This window comes from Megalobrama amblycephala, linkage group LG15 (assembly GCF_018812025.1).
Source record: "Megalobrama amblycephala isolate DHTTF-2021 linkage group LG15, ASM1881202v1, whole genome shotgun sequence".
In the NCBI taxonomy this organism is placed as follows: domain Eukaryota; kingdom Metazoa; phylum Chordata; class Actinopteri; order Cypriniformes; family Xenocyprididae; genus Megalobrama; species Megalobrama amblycephala.
The window spans coordinates 2,424,433-2,433,714 of NC_063058.1; positions in this window are offsets into that span (position 1 = coordinate 2,424,433).

The following is a 9,282-nucleotide window of genomic DNA, read 5'->3' on the forward strand; positions in this document are numbered from 1 at the left end:
GGAGGCCCTGTAAGCCAATATGATGAAGTCAGTTGCTCAGAGGGAAGTCCTCTGCTAGCAGCATCAGCTGGATTAAGATGAGTGGGCACAAAGTTCCACTGATGCGGTTGTGTAGAGTGACTAATGCGCTGTACTCGGTTGTGAACGTAAACATAGAAATGCCTTGTTTCATTGAAGATGTATCCAAGCACTACCTTGGAGTCAGTGTAAAATCTCAAATCATCCAGTGTTGTATCCAGCTGTTCTTGAAGCATCTCTGCTAATTCCACTGCCAGTACAGCCGCACATAACTCAAGTCGAGGGACAGTGACTTCTGGCTTTGGGGCAAATTTTGCTCTGCCGAAGAGGAAACCAACTTCACTAAAATCATCTGCGGCAGTAACTTTCAGGTAAGTTACTGTACCTACAGCTTTAGTGGAAGCATCGCAAAAAATGATGACCTCTTTCTTGTGTGCAGTAGATAATTAAGTAGAGGTATACATTCTTGGGATTTTCAGTCTTTGCAAATGTTTGAGGGAATCTTTCCATTTTTGCCATCGCTCCTGTTTCTCTTCAGGCAGAACAACATCCCAATCATCTGCATTTCCAGAGATATCTCTAAGGATGGAGCGACCCTCGATGCTTACAGGTACTATAAATCCTAGAGGATCGTACAAGCTGTTGATGGTAGAGAGCACTCCTTGCTTAGTGTAAGGTTTGTCGTTGATGGAAACTTGAAACACAAATGTATCTGTTGACAAGTCCCAGCACAATCCTAAGCTTCGTTGAATGGCTGGTGAGTTTACACCAAGATCAAGGCCCTGCAGAGTAGTTGCTAAATCCTCATTCGGAAAGGCTCTCATGACGACGTGGCTGTTGGATGAGATTTTGTGAAGGTGGAGGTTGGATCGTGCTAGCATCTGTTGAGCTCTGCTCAATACATCAACGGCCTCTGCTTCAGAACTGAACGATTTCATCCCGTCGTCCACATAGAAATGGCGCTCAATGAAGAGCCTTGCATCACTTCCATACTCCTGTTCTCCCTTTACAGCTGTTCTCTTGAGCCCGTATACAGATACTGATGGAGAGGGACAATTGCCAAAAACGTGGACCCTCATGCGGTACTCCACAATATCTCCATCAAGGTTGTGATCCTGAAACCACAAGAATCGCAGGTAATCTCGATGTTCTTCTTTGACCAGAAAGCTGTGAAACATTTGCTCAACATCTGCCATCACAGCATAGGAGTCTGAGCGCTTGAATCAAACTCTATCCTGAGCTTCCCTGGCTTTTGTGGGTGATAAATACCAAAACTTGGGAGGTACCAACATTCCTTGTTGTCTTGAAGAGGGGGGCAATCTCAGCATGTCCTTTTTTGAACATTGTCTCCATGAATTCCACATAATGGTCCTTCATGTCTGTCTTCCTTTTCAGAGTACGACGAAGTGACTAACAGCCTGGTCTCTATTGTTGGGCAAACGCTCTCTGGGACAGCGAAACGGGAGTGGAGCCACCCAACTATTTGCATCGTCTTTGGTGTATTCATTGTCCATAATGTCCAGGAAAGCCTCATCTGTTTTAGATAGTGTAAGCATATTATCTTCATTGGTTTGATTGAAGATATGCTTTCCAATATCATGAGATCATTTTGTGCTCTTTATAAAGAGCCTGGGATCTACACTAGTGAACCTTTCTTTAGAACAGATGCTGTTTTTGCAAGGCATGACCCAGATAGCAAAAATCATCTGGCCCAGATCTGGCCCAGACACTTCTTAAGTTCTAGCCCTGGGGCCGTATTAACAAAACATTTTATCTTACCACTAAGAGTTCTCCTAAATAGCAGTAAAAGTTCTTAGCTAAGAGTTTTCTCTTAAAACCTATTCACAAAGCTGCTGAGACCAACTTGAAGTCTTAAGCTAAGAGTAAGGGCGGGGTTGACCTCGTTGCTATGGAGTATACACACAGTGATTGGCTGCTGGGGGAGGAGTCAGTGATTTAATCACAGAAATATTGTAGAATGAGGTGTCATGTTTCCATCTTAAAATAAAGGTTTAAAAATACAAATGTTGCCCTATTCAAAATAAAATGTTGCCATATTGTTCCCATAAAGGTTTTAAAATATAGGCTAACTGTCACTAATTAAACTAGCATATATAGTTAATATATATAGTTAATATATATATATGAAGAGTTTGGTTCCAAAACGCCATTTTCAAAAAATTGAGTTTCCACCAAAATCAGTATTGTATCTGGTCGGTATTGAAAAGTCATTTATTAATTTTGCGCAAAATCCGATATCCGTCGTGTTATTCTGTCATGTTTTCTCCCTTTCTTTCCAAAACGCGACAAAACGCCAGTCTCCCTTCTCTGCAGAACGCGATATATCCACTCAACCGATCACAGCCCTCCATTCCACCCACTGTAAACATTGAAGGCTTTTTTAAAAGCCGTTTTTAATACCAATGTACTCTGCAAATGTGTTTATTTAACCGTGCGGTGGCGCCAGATACTCTTTAATCGGTAATGACAAATAATTTAACAAGATTCATTTTGGGAGCGACGGCTGAATGTATTTTTAGTAAAATGCCTGTATATAAGATAAATATTGGCAAAGTTGAGACTCTGTCATGTATATGAATCAACTTACTTTGTTGTGTATTTTCAATTTGAAAAATAACTTTTATATTGATGGATTAATTGCATTTTGAAAAAAAAGTGTCATGGATTTATTGCATTTTGGGGAAAAAAATAATACGTTTTATAATAAACTTTTTAAAATCAAAATGTAGATTTGAATTTTTTATGTTTTTATAACCAAAAGATGCTATGTGAAACTCTTCATATATATATATATATATATATATATATATATATATATATATGTATGTGTGTGTTTTTTTTTTTTTTTTTACTCTATTCTATCATTTGTAAGTGTGAACTAATGAAAACCACTGGCACAGGTAATCAGACAATCTTTATTTATTTGTTAAAGATTTTTTTTTTTTGGCATCTCATCGTAGATTCAAATCTATAAATCAAAATGTATTGCATTTAGGAAGAAAAGGTTGAGCACCTAAGGCTCTGTCGCTATTGCCTCAATGGTGTTCAGTGTCTTTGGTGGATTAGGACTGTTTGTGATTTGGTCTTACCCACGTAGAAGGCAACATTCTCAGGACCTTACGCAATGTTCCCTAAAAGTTCTCAAAAGGTGATGAAATTTCTGAACCTTTACAGAACATTGGGGACGTTCCTAAAACGTCCTCTTGTGGTAGTGAAAGTGCTGCAGTTCAAGGTTCCTTATATGACTTTAGGGGAACTTTCCATTTTGGTTATTTTATGGTCATGCAAGAACGTTACAAAGAGGACATTTGGGAAGTTATCAAAACCTATAGTAATAGTACCCTCAACATTCCCAGAATGTCCTGAATGTTCCCTGAAGGTCCACCAAATAACGTTCCCCAAACCTTAAAAGAACTCCACATCGTGACCGTCTCTGAACGTTCTGGGAACGTTACTAGGTGACAGGTTGTCCTGCTAAAAATTTTACGTTCCCAGAACATTCTCAGAACGTCCACTGGTATTAAGAACGTTGTCTAGTAACGTTCCCAGAACGTTTAGAGATGGTCACGATGTGGAGTTCTTTTAAGGTGTGGGAATGTTATTTGGTGGACCTTCAGGGAACATTCAGGACGTTCTGGGAATGTTTAGGGGACTATCACTATAGGACGTTCTGATAACTTCCCAAACGTCCTCTTTGTAACATTCTTGCGCGACCATAAAATAACCAAAATAGAACGTTCCCCTAAACTCATATCGGGAACGTTATTAGATGACCAACAGAAGACTATGTAGCAACGTTCAGTTTAATGTCCTAAATATCCTCATTGTAACGTTCTTATGTGACCATAAAATAAACCAAATTGGAATGTCCCCCTAAAGTCATATAATGAACCTTGAACTGCAGCACTTTCATTACCAAAAGAGGACGTTTTATGTCCCAAATGTTCTGTAAAATTTCAGAATTTTCGTCACTTTTAGACAAAGTTGCACAAGAACTTCGCCTTCTGTGTGTGTGTTTTATAGAAAATAATAAAGTTTGAAGTCACCGTTATAGAGGAGAGCGTTTGCTTTAGATGGGCTCTTGACTTTTGCAATTTAATTATTAGATTTTCTTTGGCTGCTTTAACTTTTCAAAACACGTTTGTTATAGCAAAAGATGCAGGAGAAAGTCTGATCAGATGAATTTGGTTGTTTAGTGCTGATGATTCACTGGTCTTCTCCAGAGTCTAAACTATGAGTGTGTTAAATGTCAGTTTTGCATCAACTTTTTTTCTCTCCTTTTTTTATTATTATTATTATTTTTTAAACATTTTATATAGAGTTTTGAGCAGTGTCTTTTAGACTCACACAGACATCATGAATCAGCATATGATCCTCAACAATGGTGACACTAAAAAAATCTTTTTTTTTGTGACTTTAGTAGCTTGTTTTGTGATGTTCAGAGTTAATCTGTTTATCTGAAAATTTTGTCACCATTGCTGAGGATAATACGCAGAATCTTGATGTCTGTGTGAATCTACATGATGCTGTCTGAATAATTTCTGCATAAGGATAAAAACTTTCAAAGAAGGACAGAATCTTATGCATTATCATATGTCTACATAAAAGAAAACACAATATTTGAAGATCAGTGAATAAGGTCACTGTATGATGATCAAATCAACAACAATGACTAAGCATCCAAACCCAATTAATCATATTTATTTTCTCACAATTTTTTATAGTAACAAATGCTTTAGAAAAACACAGTTACAACAATTGTCAAGGGTCAGGAGCCCAACTAAAGCAAGCGCTTACCTCCGTAACGGTGATATCTATAAATTTTGATAAAACATCAACACCTCATTAAGAAGATTTGTATGAAAGAAACAAAGTCAGAGTGGTTTGTAATAAGTGAAGATGCAGATATCTAGAGAGATCAGGGGCCGTATTCACAAAACATCTTAAGGCTAAAAGTAGATCCTAAATTGCCGATTTAGGAGAAACTCTTAAAAATAATGGGCGTGTCAGTCCTAATTTTAGGACTCCTAAATTTTTGCTCTGAGTATTTCACAAAGCATTTTAGCGCTAAAACTAGCTCCTAAATCTGTGAAACGTTAGGAGTAGTCAAGAGGACTCCTAAGTCACTAAGACCAAATCACAGTCCCAATCCACCCAAAGACACTGAACACCATTGAGACAATAGTGATAGAGCCTTAGGTGCTGAACCTTTTCTTCATAAATGCAATAAAATGCAATGCAATAAAAAAAATTGATTTATAGATTTGAATCTATGATGAGACGCCAAAAATTAATCTTTAACAAATAAATAAATATTGTCTGATTACCTGTGGCAGTGGTTTTCATGGGTTCACACTTACAAATAATTTCATAGAGTAAAAAAAAAATATATATATATGTATGTATATTATATATAAATATATATATATCGTCTGTGTATTTATTCCTCTTCTCGTGCTGATTGGAAAGACCGTTTGAATGTGTTTCTCCCAAACTTTGTTTATAAAACATAATTTGTCGGTTGAATTCTGCATTCTCTTGAGATGAAAACATCCAAGAGGTGGACAATTAACTGTATAGTTTAATTAGTGACACTTAGCCTACATTTTAAAACCTTTATGGCAACATGTCAACATTTTATTTTGACTGTGAGAACATTTTTATTAAAAAAACATTTATTTGAATAAGGCAACATTTGTATTTTAAAACCTTTATTTTAATATGGAAACATGATACCTCATTCTACAATATTTCTGTGATTAAATCACTGACTCCTCCCCCATCAGCCAATCACTGTGTGTATTCTCCATAGCAACGAGGTCAACCCCGCCCTTACTCTTAGCTTAAGACTTCAGTCTATTCCTTAGTAAAAGTTTGTCTCAGCAGCTTTGTGAATAGGTTTTGGTGGATCCGAAATGGTCAATATTCATATTCATGCACTTTTGTTCATATTTATTTTTAAGCATTTATGGCTTATGACTTTTGCTTTCATATATTTATGTACTCATACTTTATAGATTAATTCTTATCATATTTTCAAGTATTCACTGGTGATTGTACCCTTATGGTTATTTTATATTTAAGAGTATGATTTCTATGTTCAATTGTTCTTCAAGTGTTCTAGTGTGACAGGTCACGCTGACACGTTTGTGGTTAGACATTGGACGCCTGCAGAATTAACCATTTGAATTCTGATCAAAATATGTCTGTTATTTTTCCTGATGACATTTAAAAGGGTAAGATTTGCAAAATTCCCTATAGGGGATAAAACAACTATTTTTTGACACTGGACCAGTGGATGACGTAGTGGGTGAAATTAACCTTTTCTTTTAGAACAAAAACATCAATTTAGAACAAAAACATCAGTTTGTGTGGGTTGGGAATTTCCCTGTATGCTTATGGTATAATATGGACTGAGTTGTTGATAATTCAGCTTTTTCCCTCCTTTGCTCTCCTTGACTTCTACTTCTTGTCTCTTATCTGCAAATGTCTTAATTATTGCTCTTTTTGATCTTCATCTATTAGATACAATACTCTGGATTTTACAATACTCTAAATTTTATTATTGACTATTGACTAATACTTTATGATGTTTATTTTACCTTTTGGTTTTATTAAGTATTTTCATTATCGATTAAAGTTTGCGTGTGAGGCTAAATTTAATTGTAATGAATAAATAATTTTTCATCAACTTTATTTTTATGGATCTCATTTTCACAAGTTTTTGCATCAGGTTTTAACAGAAAACTCTTAGCTAAGAACTTTTACTGCTATTTAGGAGAACTCTTAGTGGTAAGATAAAATGTTTTGTGAATACAGCCCCTGTTATTGTTTAATGTTGTTTGTGTTTTATGTGTCACCATTGTGCTGAAGGGTAGCTCCTGTGCTTCAGTCAGTGATGATCCAGAAACACTGATGTTCTGCTGCATGTTGCTTTATTTAAAGACAGTAACTGTGTAGTTGCTGGTGCAGTGATACAGCAGTTACATTAGCTCATGTGTGTGTTTTTGTCAGCTAATGACTTAATGCAAGAGATTTGCAATTTAACCCTCTGGATCTGAGGCTGATTTGGGGCCTGGAGAAGTTTTGACATGCTCTGACATTTGTGCTTTTTTCATAAATGACAAAAGTGTCATTACACTGTATTCAGCACAAACTAGGCTACAAAAATATGTGAGGAACATGTATGTACATGTTTGTGTTTTTGAAGGAATAATGTTTATGCGTGGTTACTGAAAAAACAAAAAACTTAAGTCACTGAAATAAGGCCAAAATAAGTATATTAAATCTGTGTTCACAAGACTTTTGGTATTGGAGGTTGTAAACTAGAGTTTTTGCTTCAAAATTATGTAAAAATTATGCTGCCTACTCCTTCATATAAAACGATATATTGATTTAGTTTTTGTAAGACACTTTTTGCCAAGAAACACAGTATGCATGGAGGCGTGAATCACCACTGAAAAATGGGCCATTCTCACCTGAGAAGACAAAAGAATTGGATAGTAATGAGCTGAAATGACTTGCATATTAATGAGGCATTTCAGTCAGGTAGGCTGTGAAAAAAACCTTCTGTGATGTCTCAAGCTCATCATGATATATGAAACATACAGAAAAATATTATTACAATATAAAGTAATGGTTTTATATTATACTTTAAAATATAATGCATTTCTGTGATGCAAAGAGTCTGAATATAGGCTTTTAGTTTAAAAGCATGCACATTTGGAGAAATATTGGATTCTCATATGCTTATGTCAATTTTCTATACAGAGAAGTTATATTTATTTAATATTCATTGTCATTACTATGAGCGCTGGTGTTTTCAATTCATCCTTGACGTCGGAGGGCGCTCTCTGTGCATTTTTAGTCCACAAATTCATCTAAAAGAAGAAGAGGCTATTCCATGAATGGAGTTTCCAATTGATACTGCAGCCGGAGGGCGCTAAAGAAACAAAAACTCATCTAAAATTCATCTATAGAAGAAAAGAAAACAGGAACTAACTGCATGTCTTCTAGATCTCCCTAACCAATGACTTTTACATCCAGATAAACACTTTTCAAGACAATAAATACACGATTGAGACGATGAATGCATGTATTGCCTCTGAATTTGCGTCTGAATAGCGCTCGCTCCGTGGGCGTGGCCGCATTAGCAGATAATGAGCTGAATCACGGACTTCTGACATGGCTCTCTTTTCATACAGATTACATAAACACAGAAGGTTTGTTTTCGATTTGACTTAAATGATTTAAAACCTGACATCTTAACGTTTTTTTAGACATAAGTTTAACTTTTCTGTGATTAGTATTCACTAAGTTACAGTTCATTTTCTGAGAACTATCAGAATGGACTTCGTTCAGAGGGAGAGGAGAAATCACGCATCATGTTAGTTTTCTTTATTTTACAAAAAGCACAACATTGTGTTTTTACTCTGAGTGTATACAAATAAAAGAAGATATTCTATAGTTTCAATTGATATATTACTTATGTCTCTATGACAAAAAATGACGGAGTATTTTAAGTCTGTTTTGCTGCAATGTGAAAAAAAAACCTGTAAAACGCGGCGCGTTTTCAGACCTCAGAGTGTTAAAGAAAAGGTTTCATAATATTAATCCAGGAAATACCTGTAAATAGCTTTAAGTGAAAATAGTTTTTGTTTGAACAGCCACTTTTATTAGTCAATTTTTTGACAAGGGCAGTGGGGATGTTCTGAGAACATTTCCAAATAAAGTATGGTTCCCTAAACGTTCAGAGAATGTCTTGAATGTTCCCTGAAGGTCCACCAAATAACGTCCCCCAAACCTTAAAAGAACTCCACATCATGACCGTCTGTGAACATAATGGGAACGTTACTCAACACCAGTGGGGACGTTCTGACAATGTTCGGGGAACGTAAATTTCTAGCGGGGTAGTGACTTAGGAGTCCTCTTGACTACTCCTAACGTTTCACAGATTTAGGAGCTAGTTTTAGCACTAAAATGCTTTGTGAAATACTCTTAGAGCAAAAATTTAGGAGTCCTAAAATTAGGACTGACACGCCCATTATTTTTAAGAGTTTCTCCTAAATCGGCAAGTTAGGAGCTACTTTTAGCCTTAAGATGTTTTGTGAATACGGCCCCAGATCTGTAAAACGGACTCAGGCCGGTGTCTTTTGGCACAATGGGCCAATACCGGCACGGATCCGTTTTTCCTCATCTGGACCAGCACTGGGCCAGCTCCGGACCAGATGTGGATTCCTTTAT